The sequence below is a fragment of the Ornithodoros turicata genome, unplaced genomic scaffold, assembly GCF_037126465.1.
Source record: "Ornithodoros turicata isolate Travis unplaced genomic scaffold, ASM3712646v1 Chromosome15, whole genome shotgun sequence".
Taxonomy (NCBI): domain Eukaryota; kingdom Metazoa; phylum Arthropoda; class Arachnida; order Ixodida; family Argasidae; genus Ornithodoros; species Ornithodoros turicata.
The window spans coordinates 3,596,700-3,620,997 of record NW_026999318.1 but is presented as its reverse complement, the minus strand read 5'-3'; the positions used below and the strand labels follow the sequence as shown (position 1 = coordinate 3,620,997).

Here is a 24,298-nt window from a genome sequence, read left to right as displayed (position 1 = left end):
TTATTTCCTTTATTCTTCTATAACGATTGCATAGGAAACTATTGCAGAAGAGCACCATGCATGAAAACTAAACGTAGGAATTCCAAAGTCTTACTAAATGAGACTTGCAAAAGAACAAAATATCCTAACGCGTAACTCCATCAATGGCTAATAAGAGGACTAGGCACTCAACAAATCAACACAGAGTACGAGTAACAAGGAGCGCAGCATGATGCGTCTACTCCATCCGACAGCCAGGCACGGAACTGAATCGTAATGCTTTTTCTTCTCTATAAAGTCATGCATCTGTCCCTCTTGCGGTTGATTTCTGAACTAATTTAATCGCAAAATTATTAAGAATAGCACTATTCCCATTCAGGGCAGCACTATCGACATCGTCAAGACAAGAACATTCCTTGTCAAAAAGAAAAAATACAAAGCGTCAACAAAGGAAAGCATGCATGTCGGGCATGTCAGGACACGTCAGGACAAATCGCACGACTGGTGGGCAACAGAGGAAAACAAACACAGAGACACTTGAACAGAGTGAAAAGACAGCAAGTGAGCTGACATTGTAGTACCCTCGCGATAAATATTTTATTCCGGCGACAGCAGAATGTATTCAAAAAGGCTTCGCGTGTGTAAGGCCAACCCAAGGCGTGTTGATGGGAGCACACTGCTCTGTTGGGTCCCCAAACTTGCAGCCAGCGATGGTGGAATGATTATTTTATTTTATTTTATTTTGAGTCCTTATCGGCTCACCTATTTAGTGAAGGCCTATGAACACATGTTAAGTGGTTTGGTTTAAAAAGGACGAGAGCTACAGTGTGTAGCGAATGATGTTCACATTTACCCGTTCTGCTGTATAATATTCTTCCAAAATACGTGGGTGCAAGGACATAAGAGGAAAACGAAGTGAATTCACTCCTGTATAATGATCGCTGCGCAGAGGCACGGCACCGTTTTCTCGGTGCATGTATAGCGAACATGCATTCCTGCGATGCTGTGTTTCTTTTTTGCTTTGCGACGGTCGACTGGTGATATGCTATTACATCCGGAACGAAGACCTATTGTTTTGCGTAGGCATATGTGCGTTCCCCCCGTTTTGACACTGGTTGGATAATTATTGACCTGAGGAATAATATGGATTTATGTGGTTGTGAAAATAGATTTTGTGTTTGTGAGTGTGAAAATGTGAGTGTGTGTCTGTCTGTGTGTGTGTGCGCGCGCGCGCTTTTCTGAACCAGGGACCCCACTTGACAAGTAAGTGTTTGCCTTTTCGTGTGACATGAGTGATACATTTATGTACTATTGCGTGAAATAGTGGTTTAAAAATAAGGGTATTAGTCACGTTTGCATTGCTATCTGTAGGATAGGACGAGCGTTTTTAATGGAATATCCTCGTGAACCTGGTGAAGTCTTTGTTTTGGACAGGGTATTTTATGAGTGCCCGACGCCGGCAAGAAAATTTGTGCGTCGTTTTCCAAGCAGACCGCGTTTAGTTTACGCGAAATAGAAAAATGAAGTTGTGTATGCTCTATGATTTTCTGTCGCAGGCTTAGACCTTTTCCCCGATGAGCAGTATTTTGTATGCGATGTCGCATGTCTGGACTTGTTCAGTAGTGTCTTGCAAATTTTACCCTTCGCTAATATCTTGTTGCTGTCATGTTGTGCTAGCCGCGTATAGGGATAAGCGGTGATTCTCCGATTATTCCAGAGCGGTTCGACTTAAGCCTTTTCCCTGCTCGTTTAAGGAAATGTGTGTATCCCTGTCCTGTGCTTTCTTTACGCAAGGGCAATGCGACTGTGTATGTGGCATTATGCAAGAATTATCTGGTGGTAGAAATGGGTGTCTTTTTCTTTTTTAGTTAAGTTTTAAGTTTTAAGTCTTTTTCTCAGTTTATTAGCGTGCGCTACGGTTTCTTGCAGTTACAGCTATTGGAGCACACATGCATATAATTTTTCGCGGTTCTTTTTTCCTTTCACTGCTTTTACTAAGAATGTAGGTGAGGGGAAAAAGTCAGCATCCAGGTAGAGCAGAAGAATGACGCTTGGCAAAGGAGAGTTCATAAGAATTGAATTTGTTTGTTTTTTCTATATGATGTTGAGTGTCAGTATTCACTTTGCTCGATATGTTCATGGATTAAGCTGTTTACATTTATAGGTATGCTGGTATCTGAGTGTGGAGTAGAAATTCCTATAAAGCACGTCTCCTTGCGCATTCCTGAGCTGCTGTCTGAGTGTGCGTGCTTGTTTTCTTGATTTGTGACGTCATCATGGCATGTCTGAACTTGTTTAGCAGTGTTGCAATTTTACCCACCGCTAGTACCTTGTTCAGGCGCCCACAGCTCCCCATAGAGCCCATAGTTTGAGATAATTCAGGCAACACTGGACATACGACCAATGAAAATGCGTCGTGATGCCTAGCAGCCAACCAATCAGCAACCTCTCAGTTTGGCTCGGCTTTCGGCCGGCCCTGGCTGCCATTGACTTCTACTGGTTTTCATACCTGGCGCCCGTTATTCCAAAATAACTAAGACATTTTTGATAGGCGAAATACATATTTATTGATGCAACGTATAAACTCAAATGCTTGACTCATATATTCACCGTGCGTACAGGATGTTTCGTTCCTTGAATAGACAGCAACCAAACCAAGTTCGAACTTGCAAAGCACACATACAGTCTACTTCTGGAGGCGAGCGAAGTCCACGAGTGCGTGCGTTTCACAGATGAGCATCTTCTTCTCATTCTGGCGATGCACCGTAGGTCACACAGTCACGGGAAATACTTTTGTCGTTACGAACACTCTCTTCTTAGTCACTGTATTTGAAAATGCGACAGCGCTCGAAAGTGTTCCTCAGGCGTCAGCTCACCAAGCATTCCAGTTCCGACCCGGCAAGAATGTCCGTAGGTTGACACTTTATCGGAGATCAGTACATGGCCAGAGTCACTATAGCTCACGAACAAACCCGCGCGTACACTTCCTCTTTGGTCGTTGTGGTCAACCGACATCGGCGAGCCGCGGAGACGCAGCGACCTTGCTTGGAGCTGCCCGCCTGGCTGACTGCCCAGACTGCCCGCGAAAAGTGAGCTGTCAGATATTTCGAAACTTTATCAACCAATCCCGGAGCGCGCATCCTCCTTTGGCCAATGAGCATCCGTCATGATGCCTGACGATGTAATACCACGTGACTGTGACGTGATTTTATTTTTCTACTGCCGGAAATGCGGGGAGCTGTGGAGGCCTGCCTTGTTGTTATCTTGTGTTAGCCGCGTGGCGATGTCCGGTGACTCTGCTATTATTCCTGAGGTCTTAAGCCTTTTCCCTGCTCGCTTAATGGAATTTGTGTACCCTGGTCCTGTGCTTTCTTTATGAAGGGACAATGCGGCTGTGTATGTAGCGTTATGCAATAATTATTTTATACCAGACATGAGTGTCTTTTTCTTAGTTTATTAGCATATGCTTCAGTTTTTTGAAGTCAAGCACAAGTGCGCGCAATTTTTGCTGCTCTTTCCTCAAATCACTGCTTTTGTGCAGAAGAAAGTCGCATGGTAAAGCTGAGAAGTGGGTTTCTCTGCTTGTTTGTTAGATGTTGTTAGTAGCTCTGTCTGTAACGCCGTACGTTAGGAGCTCGGTATGTTGAAGAAGTAAGCTTAACAGCTTACTTTTTCAACATACCGAGCTCCTAACTAGGTATTCATGCGTATTCATGCAGAAATGCTTGCATCTGAACGCAGGATAGGAATTCCTGAAGCACGGCACCCTCAGTGTAAATTAATTATTTTGGATGTGAGTCTGCTTCACTGCATGACAAGGCTGAAATGGGAAGAGAGAAAAAAATGGAGCGCTTCATTAATAGCGATCCAAGTAATAGGGTAATTATAGTTTTCACAGAAAGTAGAATTTTAATGGGCTCCTAAAATTATAGTTTTGTAGTGGTTTTTCTAAACTGCAATGCAATAATCATTAATATGGTGGGAATGCCATCATGTCCCCGTAAAGGCGTTCTGTCTAGTCCTCCGTCGAGCGCGAATGGAACTGTGCCCCCCGGCTTTCGCGCCTTTTTGCTCGCAGGTGTAGCCTCAGACAATGAGTATACGAGCATAGAAAGGGTCATGTATTACGTAATCCTGGTGATGATGTTGAGTGGTCTCACTTATTATTTTAAAAGAGCAGTGGTAGTTTACTGGTGTGCTTTTTTGTTGAATTTTATTGAAAAAGTGAACGTCATTAAGAGTCGGACAAAGGAAATAATCTTGCGATTCAATAAATAATAGGAGTCTTTGTCTTTGCCGCTGTCTTCTTCAGACAGGATGTGATGACGTCACGCAGTCTGTAGCAATGGATTGACGGTTACTCAAAAAAAGTGTAGCAATAGAAAACTGGTGTGTATTGTCCTGGAGGAATTTATGCTGAGCACTGTTTTTGAATAAGAGGAGTGCATGTGCTTAGAAATAGTTTGATGTTGGTTTTCTGCTTCGTTCAAGTGTTTCTGTTTGCTTTTCCCCCCTTGTTGTCTGACAAACATGCGCTGACATGCCCTGACCTGTTCTGTCATGTTTTCCTTCTACATGTACTTTTTTTTTCTTTTTGACAAGGAACATTCTTGACGATAGTGCTGCCTTGAATGGGAGTAGTGCTATTCTTAATAATTTTGCGATTCATTTAGTTCAGAGAGTAACCGCAAGGGGGACAGGTATGTGACTTTATTCAGGAGGAACAAAGCGTCATTATTCAGTTATCTGCCTGGCTCTCGGATGGGATGGACATGTCTTGCTGAACCATTATTTTTTTTCCTGTACAGTAAGACTTTGGGAATGAAATGCTTAATTCCTACAATCTCCTCTCATGTATGGTGCGCTTCTGCAATAGTTCCCTATGCAATCATTATAGTAGAATGAAGGAAATAATCTTGGGATAGTGATTCAATAAATAACAGGTCCCCTGTCTAGAGCGTAGGCGTCCTTGAGCCACGCACCTGCATGATGACGTCATACCGCGACACTATTGTTCCAGGTTGACCTTGTCTAGAGGAGCATTAGTGGAAAAAAACAGTGTAGCCCTGAGACAATAGGATGACATCACGACCAATGAGAATGGCCTGCAGGGGGCACAAGGATTCACTTCTCTCTTGGACACTGGCGGGTGTGGACACGTTATTCTGCTCCTAGCAATTGCGTTGGCCGTCAGTGGAAGAGAGTAGCTTCGGTGGGGTTCTGTCTGCCTCTGATGGGGTTTGTCATTGGTGAATGGTGTTCGACGATGCAGGTGGATTTTGTGACAAGCGGATTTACAATGAGGGAATGTAGTGTGCGTGTCTGATGATAGTGAGTGTCTTTTCACTCTGTTCAAGTGTCTCTGTGTTTGTTTTCCTCTGTTGCCCAGCAGTCGTGCGATTTGTCCTGATGTCTCCTGACATGCCTGACATGCATGCTTTCCTTTGTTGACGCTTTGTATTTTTTCTTTTTGATAAGGAATGTTATTGTCTTGACGATGTCGATAGTGCTGCCCTGAATGGGAATAGTGCTATTCTTAATAATTTTGCGATTAAATTAGTTCAGAAATCAACCGCAAGAGGGACAGATGCATGACTTTATAGAGAAGAAAAAGCATTACGATTCAGTTCCGTGCCTGGCTGTCGGATGGAGTAGACGCATCATGCTGCGCTCCTTGTTACTCGTACTCTGTGTTGATTTGTTGAGTGATGTGCCTAGTCCTCTTATTAGCCATTGATGGAGTTACGCGTTAGGATATTTTGTTCTTTTGCAAGTCTCATTTAGTAAGACTTTGGAATTCCTACGTTTAGTTTTCATGCATGGTGCTCTTCTGCAATAGTTTCCTATGCAATCGTTATAGAAGAATAAAGGAAATAATCTTGGGATAGTGATTCAATAAAACAGGTCCCATGTCTAGAGCGTACGCGTCCTTGAGCCACGCAGGTGCATGATGACGTCATGCCATGGCTTCATTGCCGATTGACCTTGTCCAGTTGTGTCAACCGTGTGAAAAAAAAAGAAAAACGATATAGCCTTGGGAAAATGGGATGACGTCATGACCAATGAGCAACGCAAGAAGAGGGCGCAGGAATGCTCTTCTCTCTTAGCCTCTCGCAGGTGGGACCAGCTCCGGTGGCGCAGCGGTAACGCGTGCGCTTGGAGACTGGGAGGTCCGTGGTTCGAATCCGCGGGCCGGCTGTGCCGTCTGGGGTTTTTCCTGGGTTTCCCTCAGATGTGTAATAGGCGTATGCCGGCACAGTTCCCCTGAAGTCGGCCCATGGACGCAGCTATCCTCCCCCCGAGCGGATTCCGCTCGGTCTTCCACTTCACCCTTTCCTCTCCTCCTCTCCACCAGCCTTCCCTTTCCGAGAAACATGCCGCCTAATCAGGCAGGCAGACCTCTCGGGTTCCTCCCAACGACACTCCTCCTCCTCCTCCTCGCAGGTGGTCGCCGCAGAGGGCGTAAAGAGCGCGCGCATGCGTAGCGGACGCGGCGCGGCGCCCCAGTCAGTTTCTCGCTGGCTGTCGCGGAGAGCAGACGCGCGCTCGGTTGCTCCGCAGTCCCCGCGCTCGCTCAGTTTCTGCCTGGCTGCCGGATGGAGCAGTCGCAGGGGAAAAAGGTGAGTGATTTACCGATGTTTGCGCGTTGTTTTACCGTGCTCGTGTTAAGCCTTTTCTCGCCGTACGCGCATGTTTAGACTTGTTTAGCGGTGTCCCGTACAAAGCCTGTTGATGCACGTTTACCGTCGTATGGCTAGTGGTTCCCGCCTTGTATTAGCCGCGTAGTGTTGTGATGCTGTGGTTGGGCCTTTTCTCTTGCATGCCTAGACTTGTTTAGCAGTGCTGCCATTTTTACATGCCGCTAGTACTTTGTTGTTCTCTGTCTTTCTCGCATAGAGCTACGATGCTGGCGCCATCTGGTGTGATGCCTTGGAACTAGGTGGCCACCTGCCTCTGCAACCGTCGTGCCCCAGTCGCCCGCGCCGGCGTGATTCCTTCAAGATGTCGTCGTTGACTTTCAAATAAATTGTTTCCCACTGTCTGCTTCCTTTCTATCTAGTTTTTTTTCTACAACCCGAGTTTTACATAGAAAATCCACGACAAGTATTGCATTGAGTGAGATTTTGCACAATTTAAAAATTTTAAAAATTTGATTAAAAAAGTTAAAGTAATTTTAAAATAATTTAAAGTGAAAGGTGCAATACTTGCCATGGATTTTGTGTGTAAAACTTGGATTGAATGATTACTACTGTCATGAACTGCTTTAGGCTGATGTGAGAGCCACTTTCCTTAATGTTACTTTTGATGGCAGGTTCTTGTCAGATTGTCTTGATAGGCTCTTCTCACGTTACATGCTAACTCGATGCAATCCTGGCAGTTACCCCTGGATGTTCCTGGCAAGGCAACACCGAAACGGCGTGTCTACGGCCGTGTAACTATTTACGGCCTGTCCTTCTGCCCATTTCTTCACGTATTTCGGAGTGTTTCCGCTGTGCGTATGCCTCCGCCGACTGCCTTCTTGGCTTAAGCGGTGTGCCGTTAATGGCTTCAGATGATATACATATACGTATACTCATTGATTTCTTCGACCACGTTGGGCTGGTGCGCAAACGCCTCACCGTGTGAGCTTCTTTCAAATGTGGGCGACATTGCTGCTTGCTGTGATTCAGCCACTTTTGCTGTGAAGTACTTGAAGCAGCTTCTGCATAGCTGGCCCTTTCTGTTACGCCTTCGGCTTGATCCACTGGAACCATAGTCTTTATGGCAGCAACGCCGATCTCCGAAGCAAAGCGAAAGTCCTGTCCAAAGCACTTTTTACTTGTGTATGAGGCGGTAATCAGCAAAATACACACGGTCAGCGCTGTACAACGAAGAGTCCATTGAGGTAGGTGTGATGCCAGGACGACACACTACAGTAATGCAGATGTCTTCGCACACTCTGTATAAGGGCACTTCGTGCACTTCTGTAGTCGAGAAGTGAGTGAAGAAGAGAGTGTGTCTTCTGTGTGTAGGCGAAACTTTGCGCAAGGTGTCTTCCGGGAGTTAATCCGATCAGAGCTTTGCCATGGTCGCAGCATGTCGAACCGAAGAACATCTTGGACAGCGGCGCCAATAGGGCTGTTTCGGCAAGGTTCACAAAAGGCACCATGAATTAGCCTTGAGTGACATACACAACAACACTTTCCTCAGTGCAATTTACCCCGTCCGAGGTCATGGGGCCGTAGGAAAGGAAATGCTTTAAAGAATACTGGAAGTCACTGCGTCCCTCCTGCCATAATGTGGACAGTAAATATGCTTGTTTAGAATAACCCTGAACAGATATACCTCTTACAAAGATGTAAAATCATTCTGTTCTTCACGGGCTCCCAGCACTTGCATTTCATGCAACCCGCAAAAAATGCGGGCACATCTGGTTGCTCCACAATCTAGATTCAGAGATTACACCACCGTTATGAACGCAAACGCTCAGAACGGTTTCAAGTGATAGCAATTACTTTTTATGTGAAGACAGAAGTTGAAAGTCCCTTTGGAAAATTCTATTTTGCAACACGCGGAACACGATGCCACCGCTTGAATCCGCTCCACGTATCGGGCTGGCAAAAAATCCACAGTGCGCCTAACGATCAAGTTTTGATTTTTCTTCTCTGCATAGTCTAAGGAACTACCTACAACATATAAAATATTCGAGTTTTTGGTGGGTTTTTTAGATAAAGGCTTCCGAAATTCGTCATTTTTCGGTGGTATGGTGCTACTAAAAGAGGTGTCGCTTACGTTCCTGACAGATTAGAGCAACAGATTATACATCCTTCGATAGCCTCATCAATGACAAATTAAAACGGCATAAAACTCAATGTTATCCGTTTTGTACATCGTCCGCAAAGTTGCAGTGAAAGTTGCAGTGGTGCTTTTCGGCACTTTGAGTCAACTTTGATACTTTTTGCAGACAAAACCGACACAGCACTGCCAACGCAGGATCCTGTTGTGCCCTAAGTGGTATAAAGCCAGATAAAGAAATTACTAGAATGCGACAAGAAATAGCTTTGTAGGGAACGCTCAAACCCGCATGCAGTTTTTTCCTCCTCTCCTATTTCCCGAACCGCGCAGCGCAGATAATTCGGAAAGCGTTTATTTCTCCTAACTCAGCGATGGCTTCAAGGTATATTTTTTCTCGTTCATTCGAGACGTCAAGTGTACCGGATCGTTCGATTTCAGATGGAACTAGCCTTGAAGATGGAACTTCCCTCCGAGCGAAGGTTTCGGAAAGACCGCCGCGCGAGGGAAACAAGATAATTTCCTCCAAAGCCATTGCGATCTGCGACACACGCGCAAGCGGGATGCTCCGCTCCCAGCGCCGAGGGGAAAAAAATATGAAGAAAACAATTTTCGCGGCGGTGCTGCCATCCCTCGATGGTAGCACGTGAAAGAGCTGAGAAGACCCGAAAACTAAGGCTATAGCTGGAGGGGGGGGGGGGATATGCGCTTTGTCTGAGGACTTTTGAGGCACTTTTAGATCAACAGGCAAACCTTAGCTTCTGCAGCACTTTAGGTGGCCATGTTCAAGTGTAAGGATTGAGAGCGCAATTTCGGGGAGGGGGTATCGTTTAGCTAAAGAAATAAAAAAATAAGAAAGAGAAGGCGATCTGCCTGGCCGAGATGGGCGGCAAGTTGCCGCAGAGAGAGAAAGAAACAAAAAGGCAACAAAAAGGAAAATAAAAGAAAAAAACAGGACACAGCAACTAGACACACGACACATGGCGAGTTCGGTGGCTTTTCGCATTTCGGAAACTGAGAATCATGAGCAGGAAGCGGGAGTGCATTCCGAAACCAGGCAGAGTCGCAGTTTAAAGTTTTGGCGGCTCTCGTACTGAGTCCTGAGTCTCGTCCCTTAAAATTTCTCGCCGATTCGCTGGATTTCTACCTTTTCATGATTGTATGACAGGCATAACAATGATAGGGTCTAGAATACGTTCCAGCCTCCTGTAGCTTCAGCGTTTTGTGTGAAGGTACGCCTTGAACTGATGTTACGTACAAGTTCGCGGCGCAGCTGCCCATCTTCCAGTTCGAAAGTGAAGAGACCTTTCCCAGGAAGTCGCTTATGCGCAGGGTGAGAGTTAGGTCATCGTCGATGTGTACAACTTTGTGACCGTAAAGGTCCCTACTTTCCACCAGAGTTGGGTAAATGATCTTGCTTGCTGTCGCCCCTGCAAATAGCAAGACATTCATCTCTAGCAATATAAACGAATATCTCGAAAACGTATGTGGCATATGCATGCACAACATGTATATTATTCGGATCAAAGAAGAAACGATGTTCAGCAAATTAAGCGAAGTTTCGTGGCACAGTAGGAAAAGTACGTTGAAGACATGCTACGGATGATTCAGCTGCAGAATCCAGAAACATGGAACTCCATTTTCGGACATATCGTGGCCGACAGATGGTTATCTATAACATTACTCGGCCAGTAAATTAACTACCCCCCAATTAAAGTTTCTATTTATACACACCACACGCGGTCAGACATGGGATGATACAAGTTCATACGGCGATCGCATAAACTTGAAAAGAGACACATTCTGTGTAAATTCTAAATCGCTGTGTATTATTTTCAAAACCTGTACACTTGTGATGATGACTCGATGGACACCTCAGGGTAACAGCCTTTATTCTCGTCTAGATATGTACTAGTAAAATGAAGTCGGTTTATTTATCCGTTCAACCACGACACCATGAATAAGTGCAGTCAGCTCACAGGTTATGAGTGCTGTGTATGTGTCGCCCCCGTCTAAAGTGTTACCCAGCACTGCATCTACTCGACGACTAATGAGTTAGTGATTGACTTTTAGTCGATTGTTATGGGAACGCGAGATTGCTGAATTAGAGCCACTCATTATTCCAAATCCTTTTCAGTATCTCAGAAGCGAACGTACCTAGATATGAGCAATTTCCCGAATTTCGCGATGCAATGAGCCGAACCACAGCTTACGGGCATTACTCGGAGCGCAGGAAGAGCGACAGGCATTCACGACAGAGGGGCGATGTGCGGTGGGAGGGATTGCACCTGTAGAAGTAGGTGCGTAATCTTGATGGCCAGATAGACCGCTCTTCAGCGTCGGCTGCGGTGTCTGAGCGTTTCCATGGTTTTTCTCAGGGCACAGGTGCTTGGCGAAGTCGGGCCCAGAGGCGCGATCCCCCTCTGCGGTATAATCGTGACGCTGCCCGCTTGTCCGACTGACGGCAAGCAGTTCTACATCACCGCCGCCACCGTTCTCCGGCCCCGACAAGGGCTACCGTCGTGTCCTTTGTGTGCTTGGAAAATATACGTAGTTCTCGTTTCCTCTCAGTTGCTAGGCAAACTTCGAGAATCTATATGTATCAGGTTATGTGTGCTTCGAAAGGCGTTTAATAAGGACGGTGGGTGACTGGCTGCAATTGTGCTATCTCGCATCTCCCAGAAAACATCTTTAATAATTTTAGCGAATTAATCATCCAGTAGTTGCATACGCTGCCCTACAGAATGTCCGCAAGGTTATGTAACCCACCCGAAAGAATTAAATTTATGTTGGTTAATAGGTATGACCTTTGTTTGACGGACATATCAAGTCCTGCCATGTGTGACTGATAGGCTTCTGTTGGGCTGGGGATTGCAACCGCATGCACATTTGCAGGTGTCTTGTGTGACATTCACCATCATCAATACCCTTTGATCTTTAGTAGGTGTGAGAGAACCACGGCAAGGTGCGGATACACCTGAACTGCAGGCTAGAAGAGCAACGGTCATGATAGAAAGTAGGAAAAACCTTTATGGCCTGTGAGTCGTCTGCACGCTAATTGCCTCTATGGGGAATCAAGTGCTGGAGAATTTGAAGTGGGAATAATTGGAAGCGTTTCATTCGTAATATGCCTCAATTCGAAACTTCAATAAAGAGGACATGAAGTCGCCGTCGCGAACAATCTGGGCTAGTGAATCGAGCTTAAACGGGTGATTCCATCTCAACTCAGGCAAGGTGCTCCGGACACAACCTTGCAGGTTACTGAGCGCCGTGACGTACGAATTCGCCTGACAGGACCATTGCTACGAGCAGGGTCTGTGCACCTGAAGTTGACGTTCTACGGGTGCCATCAGGACCACCGACACAAGCTGCATTTATGCACGCCTGTTGAGTCGCTTTCATATCGCAATTACTGCAATCCGTACACTTCATTTTGTCATCGTTCCTGGCACTGGTGAGCAATGCCTCCTTCAGCAGCATGTGACAGAGTACGAGAAAGCACTTCAACACCAAGGAGCAAGCTGCAGAGCCGCGGTGAAAGGATGCACAGCCTCCAGGCTTGCAACAGAAAAAAAAAAAAAAGAACGAAAAAGCACTCTACAGCGACATCAGCAATCAAGAACGGTACCGTTCTTGCGGGTTCACTTCTATGCGGGTTCACGGACTCCGTGAACCCGCATACAGTCTGAAAGAACCTTGCTGCATTTGTTAGCGCCCGTGAAGAGCTTTGAGTGCATTGTTGGCAGGTTCCTTACCCGCGCTAGAGGTCAGGTCTAAAGCTATAAGGAAATCTGAGATATGGTCAAAGAAAACACGTCACCTTTGTATCCTTTGGTCAATCTGTGCTGACATATTCAACCTTGTTCTTCGTGTGCGTTTGCTTTGGTACCGAGGACGAAACATGCAGAGTTGAAGGAGTGTGCACCTGAAGGCAGCAGGGAAAGTTGCAAGTTGAAGTTGTAAAATTTTGTTGGTTAACCTCGTTCAATAATATAACTCGGTGCACATCAAGGTAATGTAAATAGTTCTGGGGATCTTAGAAACATTGGTTCGTAGTATGGATTGCTTTACTGTGTAGGTATAAATAAGGTTTTGGCGCTTATTGATGTGCATTTTGTGCTTTGCATTGGTTTATTTTGATGTCTCAGGTTGACTATCATGTGCATGTACCATGTAACATGGGGCCGTGCACACTTGCTGCTTCTTGCCCTGTCTCAGCCTCTAGAATACACCCTGAAGTCACCCTATGTGCCCTCTCCAGTGCTGCCTTCTACATTCACTTGTGATTTGCATGTGAAAGTTGCAGGTGATATACAGCTTTTATCAATCAAATCAATCAATCAATTAGAGTTTATTGTTGACCAAAATAATATGCATACTAATATATTGGAAGTTATCGCCTGTGGTACTATGCCATACCTTTGTCATATAGTGCACTCCCACAGATCGTATACCTTGTGTTGCAGTGACGTGTTATAGTGGAATGGACTAGCCTCTTTGAAAGCTTTCTTGTAATCTGAGCTTGAGCAGGTCCCTTATGGGATCATAAGTCCATGCGCCACACAATGTCCTGTACTATGCATAGCCTGTGTATGATATCGCGGATTCTGTAAACGGCACGCTACCACACACAAAACATATCAATGTTCGCACGAGTTGTCATATGTTACTATTTGTCATTAAATTGTTATAACTGCACAGAGCAGAGAAAATTAAGCGCGTGCAGCGAGGGGGTTGGAAAGGGAAGCAAACGGAAGTCACCGACGTCACAACTTACTCCAACTTGGCGTAACCAGCTGCCATGAGTGACGTCACAATTAAGTTGTCCGCACAACGATGAATGCCGCTGACGTGTCAAAAGACGGCGTAGATTTGAAGACGAGGTGCCTCATGGGACTTTCGCTGCCTTTTGTTTTTCCATGCCAACGTCCCAGAGGGTGACGCTCGACCCTTTCGATTTTGTTATAAAAATCAATACGTATTCATTGCTTGCGGAAAACCAATAAACAAATGTTTTGTTGTCCTTACGTGTCTGTTTAAAGTTACCGGGTTAGCCCTTTACCACCCCTGCAGTCGAAGCATGCACTGGCTAAAATTATGGAGCATAACAGTTTTCATGTCGCAGTAAAGGAACAGTGCCCATCTACCTAGCTGAGGGTCGCAAAAATTGTGGTTACTCGCCATATGTGTCTTAAAGGGGGTGCGAAAAATGCTTCGAGAAGCAAAGTTTCCCATTTTTCTGGACTACGTCCGCTAGGAGTAAAGAGACACAACGGCTTTTAACGTTCAGATACGTATGGGCACTACAAGCCAACAAAGTTTCGTTGGGAGGCCAAACACAATATTAGGAGAAAAAAATACGCGAAGATGAACTTTGACGAAAATACAGCAACTTTAATCTGAAACAACGAAAATGGTGGAGCGCAGAAATAAGTACAGTGTAAGCTGGAAGAAAGTATCATGCCAGAGGAACACAAGGAGCAAGTTAAAGACATATAGTTTATGATGACGGAGACAATAATTTTTTAAGTTCGTGAGCTTCGCAGGCAGCACGCGCTAAACCGTAACAGCTCTCTCATGCTTTGAGCGGCAGCCCATCGAAAGTACACCAGGGCAGGGTGCGATGCTCAACTACTCGTTATTCGTACCGCGCGATACGTGCTTGTATGGGATTCGTTATGATTCGTCACGAGCTTCTGCCGTGATGAGCAGTCGTGTCGTTTGTTTTTGAAATTACAGTCTAGCAGAACAGTTTTATTAACAGAGTTGGTGCGCGTCAACTCTAAATAATAACGATAACGGCATCTTCAATTGAGCATCGGGTCCCGGGTACAGCGTGGGTGTCGTCTGCTACGAGCAGGCAGTGGATGTGATTGGTTCATCCACTGGGAAAAACTGTCGGAAAAGACTGCTTTCTTGAGTAGGACGTAAGTGCGGCGCTTACTGTGTACTTGCCTCTGTACGACGTAACCAACGAGAATTAGCCGAGGGAGGCTACTAACATGAACAACTCAAACACATAAGCCTCCGATGGGCTCACTGGTTCACAGAAGTGGTAGGTGCGTGTGCTGGCAACGGGCACTGCACCTTTATGTGGCCTTCTCTTCAGGAACTGTCTAGGGGGGTAAGGGGGGGTACTAACTCGTGCGAAACACAAGCTACATTGGAGACCCTCGGTTGGCCCACCCGGCACAATCAACTATTTGAGGGACCGTTTGCGAGCTTGCTTTTCTGGTAGGCGTTGCGCCGTTCCTTTGTGGCAGTCACAGGGTCCTTACCAGAGAAGTTGCAACGACGTGTCAAGGTCACGGTAACGTTGTAAGTGAAACCAGGTCATTAAGGTCAAGTGAACGCTGTCAGAAGGCCGCGGAGAGCGTGAGAGCTATAGTGACGGTAGCCGCGCTATCCGCGCCCTACCCGAACATCATAAATCGTTTTCTCCCGCTATAAAAAAAAAATATACTTTGTGGAAACTTGCTCCTTTTGTTCCTTGAGCATCATACTTCCTTAGAGCTCTAACTGTACTTTTTTTCTGCGCTCCACCATTTTTGTTATTTACTGTGAAAAGTTGCAGTATTTTTGCTGGAGTCTCATCTTCGCGTAAATTTTTCTCCCTGTCATTGTGTTTAACATCTCAACGATACTTTTTTTAGCTGCTAGCATATCAACGTTAAAAGCTGTTTTGTCTCATAGCTTCTGTCGATCCCACCCAGAAAAAAACGCGAAGCATTGCTCCTTGAAGCATTTTTCGCACTCCTTTACGGTGCATAATGAACCAGAATATTTCGACCATCCGATATGTAGATGAACACTTCTTCTGTACTGCGGCACAAAAACAGTTTTTGCTGTTTAGAGTTACGGCTAACCTTTGTTTAGTGGTTTTCGCCAAGTAATAAATTCGTATGAACTTTTATAACAAATCGACGAGGGTCGAGTGCCTCCTCTGGGTCGTTTGGAATGGAATGACCCTTTTTACGTTTGCCTTGCACCGACACATCCAAGGCTGCACTACGCAGCATTCTTGTCGCAGCCTGGCCATTCCAGCTGAAACGAGCCAGAGGCGTAGTTCGACCCCCTGTATTCCGCTGAAAAAAAAACGTGCATTCCCATAGGCGTCTGTACGTAGGATATAAAGTTTCTTAATCTACCTTTTTCTTTCTTTCTTTTTTTTTTCAATATTGGGGGCTCCTCGAAGTTCGCCAAAATGGCTCAAACATGAAAAAGTGTAGTCCGTTCCATGCTTCCTTCTAACACCTACAAATGACATTTCTGTGCTTTCTTTGCCTGGTGTTTGAGGGAAGGGTCGATCTAGCTTCTCGAAGGGCGTATGGAACGAGAACAAATCTTATAACGACGGGAGAGTTTCAAGAACGCAGCGCGTTTTGGGTCAAGTTTACGATTAATTTTACCCAAGTTAGCATTCTCGCAGGAACCCGAGATTATTTGTGGTCATAAATTACTGTGTAGAGATTCGATTCACGCAAAAATCTGAAGCAGATCGGTGTTCATTCCTGAACTAAACGGTCGAGACTATCGTCCATTCGTGAAAAAAATGTCACTTTTCTGATAGTATTTCACATACTTGAGATCTCTAGGACACGAAAGACGTTGTACAAATTGTAGAAGAGACCCTCTCCCATAAGGCATTGAAACTCTACAAGTGCGTTTTTCGTTCTACGATAACAAACGTTCGTCACAACACTCCGCTGCAGCTCAATCCTTCGTCGAGGTCGTCGAGGACGTAAGAAGCGATGCCCTTATGACCGTGTCCTTGATAAGAGACCCTCTCCTTTTCGACTTCGAAAGTCTACAGCTGTACTTTTTTACGGTAGAAAAAAAAATCCTCACCATAGTGAGCTGGACGTCGTTCGATAGTTGAGGTTGTTTAGGAAGCCGAAAAAACAGCGCCTTAGTGGAAGACGCCCTCTCTCATAGCATTTTGAAAGTCTACTTGTGTAGTTTTTCTTAAGCAATAAAAAATTATAGTTCCAGTGAAAGAAAGACAGTGCGCGTGCAGCCATATTTTTTTCCCTTTTGATAACTTTCTGTTCTGAGGGAAGGGCGCACGAGGAGACTATAATAAATGGTTTCCAAAGACTGTTACGTCGCGTTCTGATGTGCTCTGACGCGCCAATAGCTATGATGAGCTAGCGCAGCAAAGACTGGAAGAAAAATGATGATAACCGCACTTCACAGAGCGGGATGCAAATGCGCTGACGAAGTTCTTCCCGTTTAAGACGAAACAGGCCAGAAGATTTTAATATGTTATGGGAGATGGTGTGTTCACTTCCGGGATGACTTCAGGTGTGTGAAAACAATCGTAAATGACGACAAAGCTGTTACGGAGCAGCGAGTGTGAACATTCGATAGAACATTACAGAATAGCAGAGGCAAAATTCGTTCAAAGGGTGATTATGGTGCATTGCAGACGTGATACGATTCCGCTGACATATCTTTTGTTCTGGTGTAAGCGCAACTACATGTGTAAATTTTCAGAACTGGAAAGAAGGTGGTCTCTTTTCAAACGAGAGGGATTATCACGTATGTGGTAATACTATCTGATATTATAAGACTATCTCTAATATTCTCGGTCGCTTAGTTAAACAATGAATACATATCAGCATCGTATTTTGGCGTGATGCTAATCCCCATACTGTAGTTTATAATCATAAATGATCTCGGGCTCCCGTGAAAATACTAACTTGCCGAAAATTAATGTAAACCTTGCTCCAAAACGCGCTCCGTTTTTCAGCTATCACCACGTCACCAGATTTGTTCTAGTTCCATGTGCCCTTCGGGAAGTTAGACTGGCACTTCCCTTCCAAGACCAGGCAAAGAAGGCGCAGAATGTCGTCTGTATGTCTCAGAAGGACGCGCGAAAGGGACAAAGAAGCTGCAACCCTGCTTGTGCAGGAGTATCTGGACCTGCAAAGAGAAAGATCCTAGCGTACTCTTCGGACCCTGTCCCGCGCTGTGTTTCCCATATTAAACGGCAACAGGTCGATTGACAATCCGAAGTACCTAGGGTACACCCGTAACCAGGAAGTTTCCCCGGAGCCACGAGCACGCACCTATAGTGAAACCCGCGTATAACGATATTGACGGCAGTCGCGAATTCCATCGTTGTACGGGGTACATCGTTAAACGAGGGCTGACCTAAATAGCGCGTCCCCGAAAAGTCCCACAACAACGACAGAATTACAGACAGTTATATAAAAAGGCAGCGTTGAAGTAAAGGAAAACTGTAGAACGGAGACACCAGCGCAGGTACCCAATATCAATAAATATGCATTAGTAATGCGTTCCGAAGTACTTATGCTTTGTGAGAGATATAACACAAGAAAGGATAAGCTCACCAAACAAACAAAGTTCACACAAGTGACTTTTTTATTGCGTTCATGCAAAATGACGTAACAAAGGTCACGTTCGTGTGAACCAGCTCTCTCGTAAACTACGCACGAACAAGTTCGTGCACCAGTCGCCGATCCGGCTGGTGGTGCTTGAGAGATCGCTATCCCCGACCAAAGCATTCGGTTAGATATGAGATTACCCGCTTCCTCCCTGATACGAGCTTCGAGAAAACAACCGGATCCGCCCCTGGCACGCACCTTCCTGCCTTATCCACAAAAAGCGATCCAAGATATAGAATGTCAGGAGTTTGTTTTCACGGTCTCGTTAACAGCCTTTTGAAAAAAAAAAAAAGAAACGAATAATGTCTACGGCACGATAGATATTGATGGGTTTGTGTGCTGTCCGTTACAAGAAGGAACAGCGCACGGGCTAGAACAACGTTCGTGCAAACCTGGCTTTTCGACGATTGCGTTATCAATCTATTGATTTTAGCCTTTTTTTAAGGCATTCAGAAATGGACGCATCGTTGTATTAGATGCACGCTTCTTGCGCTCTTCCCTAATTAAAATAGTATAATTCGTCCGTGGATTGGGTTATGCTTACCTGCTAAAGAAAGGATGGCGAGAATCACGACCGCTGTCATGGCTGTAACATGTGCCGTTCTTGGTAATAGCTCTTGTGTGCGTGCTTTTGTAACATCCACGTGGAAACCGAAATGTCATCAATCACGTGCCTTCAACTGAGACGTGAAAACAATTCCACGATGGTCCCTGACATTCTAGTGGCCTAACGAGGGCTATGCATGTCATTTGGCTCGCATATTGTTCTCGAAGATGTTTCACCTTTAGTTTGTTCGCGAGGAAGAAGCTTGTTTGCAGTCGGTTACGACAGTTGCTCTGACGTATTTCGGATAAAATCTGTAATGAACCTCAAAAGTTTGTGTGACAAATGTCACAACATTCCGTCACGTGTGCATTACACGTCACGAAGTAAGCAGCATCCGAGTGTGAAGGCAGGTACATCGTAGCGCGCTTTCATTTCTTGTCATCACTGATTTTATCATTACACGTAGTTGTATCAATATGTTACGTTTACTTAAGTGAACGATACTATATCTCTTTGTTGATCACCACCTCTGCTTTCCAAGATTCGGTTCTAATTTGCTGCTTAGACGGTCGCATTCGTTCCAGTCGACTTCGAAACTACTGTGTCGTCATGCAGTAGAGCTATGGGGCGTCTGGGCGGCGCCTTTCTCCTATGAGCGCCGCCGTCTCACTCATACGCTTAGGGAATGACATCACGCCCCTCTGCATCTGCAGAAGCAGTGCTGATGTTTAAAATTCAGCCACTTCATATCTAAAGGATGGTTTAGAGTCCGACGGAGCGGGTCGTTTAACGAAGCGCGGCGCACCGCCGCGCATTGCGAGCCGCTGAGTTCATAGTCCGACGACATTCGAAGAAACTCAGCGTGGCGTCAACGCGCGGTAATTCAGCCACCGTCGGGGGAGTAGGGCATTGCCCAACATCTGGAGAAAGGTTCCAGCGAGCTGTGCACGGCGTGGGCTCCGGCGGGCTCGCATTTCCCAACATGGTGTCGTCCATTGAGCTTCTTATCGAAGTTAAAGGGAGGCTTCGCAAGGATTCGAATTCGTATTCATTGGACCTTTTTCACAACAGCTTATACGTGTGTCCTTGAGGCGCCGGTGAGGGTTATCTCCGTCTTCATTAGATAGCGCAGTATGGGAACGACAAAAGTGGGGACCGGTGGGGAGACCGCACGAACGGCGCGAGCTGGTCGGTCCCACTCCCTGCTGGAAAAAGCAGACCCGATCTCATTCAGGTCCCGCATCAATTTCAATGAGTTTCAATGAGAATTTATGCATCATATCCATTTAATGTGAATAAAGCAGGTATTTCTCATCCTAGTAATGAGAAGTGTTGCGGGAAAGCTGACTTTATGTTTGAGCGGGCCAACAGATGCTGTGGTGAAGCAGTCTTCCAGGGAACCAGGAGCTGATTTGTCCAATGAGAACTAATGACTTTGAATGAGAACTGATGCACCCAATTCATTTAATGTGAATAACGCAGGTATTCCTCATTGAAGTAATGAGAAGTGTTGAGAGAAAGCTAGCTTCATGTTTCGGCGCTCTAACAGGTGTTGTGGTCAAGAAGATTCACAGAAAATCAAGAACCAAATCAAGTAATTAGTTCAGTGGGTGCCAAGGAGAAACAATGATTTCCAATTGAACCAATCTGAGCCGACGTGTCGTGCAGTGCAGATCCTCTTCACAGGAGAATGAATCGGGCAATTGGTTTAGCGTCGAACCATCATGATCACTGTCTCTGTTGAATTAATGTTAGCAAACATGTTGTGCGGGTAGGAGTGAACCATGCATAGATGAAAGGAGGAAGATGATGAAAGACACATTCGAGGGATAGAGCAAGTTAGTGAGCACTGAATACAGAAGTCAATCATCCTAATTTAAACTACCTCCTATTCGAAACGAACTACGAACTACGCAACTGACGAGTATTAAAGTACTTAAGTTTAAATATGTATATATATATATTTTTTTTTATATTATTTATATATTTACATATTTATATTATTTATATATATTTTGCAATGCATGAGAGTGAAAGAGAATATTCTTTCCCCAGGAGCATGCATATAACAATACGCAGGAGTACCTCAAGTGAAGTATGCTCTGTATCCATGCATAGTTTTGCACATTGTGTTTGCAAGTGGTGAACAGATTTAAGTAAACAATATACAGGGCGTCTTTTTTGGGCGATACAGATTTTCATAAAAAACTATAATGGCTATAAACATGTTGTATTCACTTCTATCATCTCTGGGCCGGCGGACGTTCTTGGCCATATGTTGCTCGACCGTCAAATGACTAATTACCTAAAAATCCTTAATTCACTTTTTAACTATAAAAGATACGAAGTTGTCCCAATGAGAACATCTGTTCCTTTCAGTGACCTGATATCGTAGCCGTTTTCAGAACAAAAATCCGTTCGGTCGATCATCCTCAAAAAAATTCGTGAAGGAACATCGTTTTTTCTTTATTTTGTTCGTTGTGCATCTTCATAGACGCGTCTTTCTTTCACCCCCAATGTCAGATGGTGCCTTAGGAGCCTTACGCGTAAAAGATGCCGCCACAGTGACGTCTCATGCATCGAAGATGAGCTTTAACTTGCGGAAACAAAACAAAAACACATGTATCGGGTGACGCTATCGGAACTGCCCTTATCTTGTGTTGCATTTTCTGTTAATCTTTTTCCAGTAGGCAGGAAGCGACAGTGTGCTCTTTCACGCTCTCACATTGGGGACAAAGAAAAGACGGCTCTCCGAAGATGCGCAATGAACAAAATAAAGAAGAAAATGGTGTTCCTTCACGATTTTTTTGCGGACGATCTACCGAACGGATTTTTGTTCTGAAAACGGCTACGATATCAGGGCACCGAAAGGAACAGATGTTCTCATTGGAACAACTACGTATCTTTTATAATTAAAAAGTTAATTAACGATTTTTTATGTAATTAGTCATTTGACGGTCGAGCAACATTTGGCCAAGAACGTGCGTCGGCCCAGAGATGATAGAAGTGAAAACAGCGTGTCTATAGCACTTATAGTTTTTTTTTAATGAAAAATCTGTATCGCATAAAAAAGACACCCTGTATAGCAAAACATAAACAAATAATGTACACTTGTATGTGACTGCTGTAAGTATACCCCAAACAAGAAAATCTCAAAAACACGGTACATGACATCGTGTAAGAAAGATTGGTGTTTATAGCTAACGTTATCTCAGAAAAAAGAAACTGCCAGAAAAGACGTCAATGGTTATCTCAAGGTTGTCGCACTACTAATACAATTAAAAACTTGAATGATACATGCAATGAAAGAAATTTTACCAAGAGAGGAAAAACGGTTTTTCACAACGGTAGTCCTTACTCATATTCATCACTTTATCACTACCAGCTGCTGATTTACTGCCACGCGCATATGTCTGCATGCCAACACTAGAAGTGCAGCTATTCTACTCACTGCAAAACATAGCATACTGTTACGTGTGTTCCGAACACTGTTGTATTCCAAAAGTGTCAGTGAACTTATCGTTTCCTGACCCTCTTGGCGAAAGCTAATGCGAATAATCTCGGCATATGATCCGCCGTTTAGACAAACTTTCTTGTTGTTTGTCCTCTGACATTTAATATGATCTGTAGTGGAATTGTACACGACGCCTTTGGCGATCATTCGCTTGTGAGCGGTGGATGATGAAGGCAATACTACCGTTGCATTTTTGAATATGTGAACGGTCTCGAGCCCTACACCTTTCCCAAGTGCCCATGCAGACGAAACCTAAACATGTTGCAGCAAATGGTTCTGAAACAGTTACGCAGCATAATCAAAGACAAATGTTTGTACTTCGTAGCGGCCGCTGAAATAGGGCACCGAGAGGTCCAAAATTGAACACACTTTTTTTGCAATGTGAGTCAAACAATGAAAATTGAAGGACATTGACGACTTGCAATAGAGAAGCTGCATTTCACACGCAAACTTAAGAATGAGCCTAGAAAAAAAGAAAAAGAAAACAGCCTGTATCTACTGTAGAACCAGCCTGGAAAAGCCATCCTAGGCTGGAACGAGACCTCCCTCGTCATCCCTCACCGAGGCAGTTTCCATGCTGGGTCAGTGCACGTTGAATTTCCATTCTGAAACCATGAATAGTTTAATGCTGGATTCGAGCTGGAAATGGGATGTTCCAGCGAGTACGCCGTATAGTGTTAAATTCACGGCTGTGAAGATAAGCAGGGCTTATATAAAGCGAAAAAAAAAGGAAAAAAGAAAATAACTGTCGAAATTAATTGCACAACGTGTACATATTAAATTATGCTCAAATACAATAAAATATATTGATGAAACAATAAAATAAACAAAATAAGAATAATAATTATAATAATAAACAAATAAGATCATAAAATAAATAAAGGCCGAAACGTGTGCAAAGTTATGCACACAACTTCCCGTTCCTGAGTAGGTTGCAAAAACTGATTGTGCAATGCGACAGCTCTTGACTATACCCTGCGACACTTCAGCTTTGCCAGTCTGTCAAAACGAAACTACAACCATAATGCTCTCGTCGTCGTATGCGACCGAGTGCCATCGGCAGCAATTCAGAATATGTTTTGAACATGGAAACGTCTGTTGGCGTGTAGTATCTAAGACGCAATCTGGTAAATTAGATGGGGCTTCCTGCCCTTCAACTCCGCCGACCGTATAGAAATGTGAACGTCTTTGCATTTGTGTAGGAAGGTGCTCCGTCATGCATTTTGTTCCTGAACCCGTGCACGAGCTCTGTTACGACAAAGGTAAGCGGCGTGTGTTGGACGCGTGATCATCAAGTCCCAAATGCGAACCAAGAGGTGTGCTGGTGACCCGATATTTATCCATAGTTCTCTGAACTGCCTTCATGATGTGCCATCATCCCGCTTGCACTGGACGGACTTACTTTGTTGGACAATTAAATGAGAAAGTGCTACTGATAGGTGACGTTCGTGATATCGCATATGCGTGTATCAGACTTTGCCTGCCTCAAATTGTGTGACACATTATCTCGTTATAGTGTTGTCACTGTTGCTGCATGTACACTGGATATTTGTAGTATATCTGTTTTCATACCTGGTACTGTGGGTCAACTTTCTGCACTTGGATCAGAGGGGTGTTTTCACTGTTTTAGCTTCCTTTTTCATGCACCTTCTATTCTTTCTGTTAAACGAGTTTGCATAGATAGTGTCTTCATTTGCAGCCAGACTGTCTCACATTCTTACAGCAAATATTCCAATTTATTGCTCATTGTCACTATGCTATTTGCTATTGTCAGCCTTTTCAGCTTCCTCGTGAGACAGTTTATCTTGAATCAGTTGCTTCAACGCGATCTGATGTAAGTTTTCAGTAAGGATACCCTATATACATGGGTGAACTTAAAGTTACAAACCTTTCCATTCTGAGGCCTTCCAAGAGCTATATTCTCTGAAGTCCCTTGGTGGTTTCGATAGAGAGCTTGGTGGAGTCATTATTCTTCTCCTAATGATGATTATTGTTTGTTTCTTGCAAACATACAGAGTGTTTGTTTTTATTCGCTAGAGAATTTTTATTACAAACTAGTAGAGCAAAATAGATGTC

At 44.5% G+C, this 24,298-nt stretch overlaps 1 protein-coding gene across 1 annotated transcript in view; it reads right to left on the bottom strand.

Annotated features, from left to right (window-relative positions):
- Window positions 1-18,786, bottom strand: part of LOC135372433 (uncharacterized) — a 119,260-nt gene extending 100,474 nt beyond the window's left edge. The window contains exons 1-2 of the mRNA XM_064606044.1: window positions 18,706-18,786; window positions 10,010-10,181 (exon numbers count right to left, since the gene is read on the bottom strand). The gene's annotated coding sequence lies outside the window, so the exon portion shown is untranslated. The remainder of the gene's footprint in view (window positions 1-10,009; window positions 10,182-18,705) is intronic.
- Window positions 18,787-24,298: the final 5,512 nt, after the last annotated feature.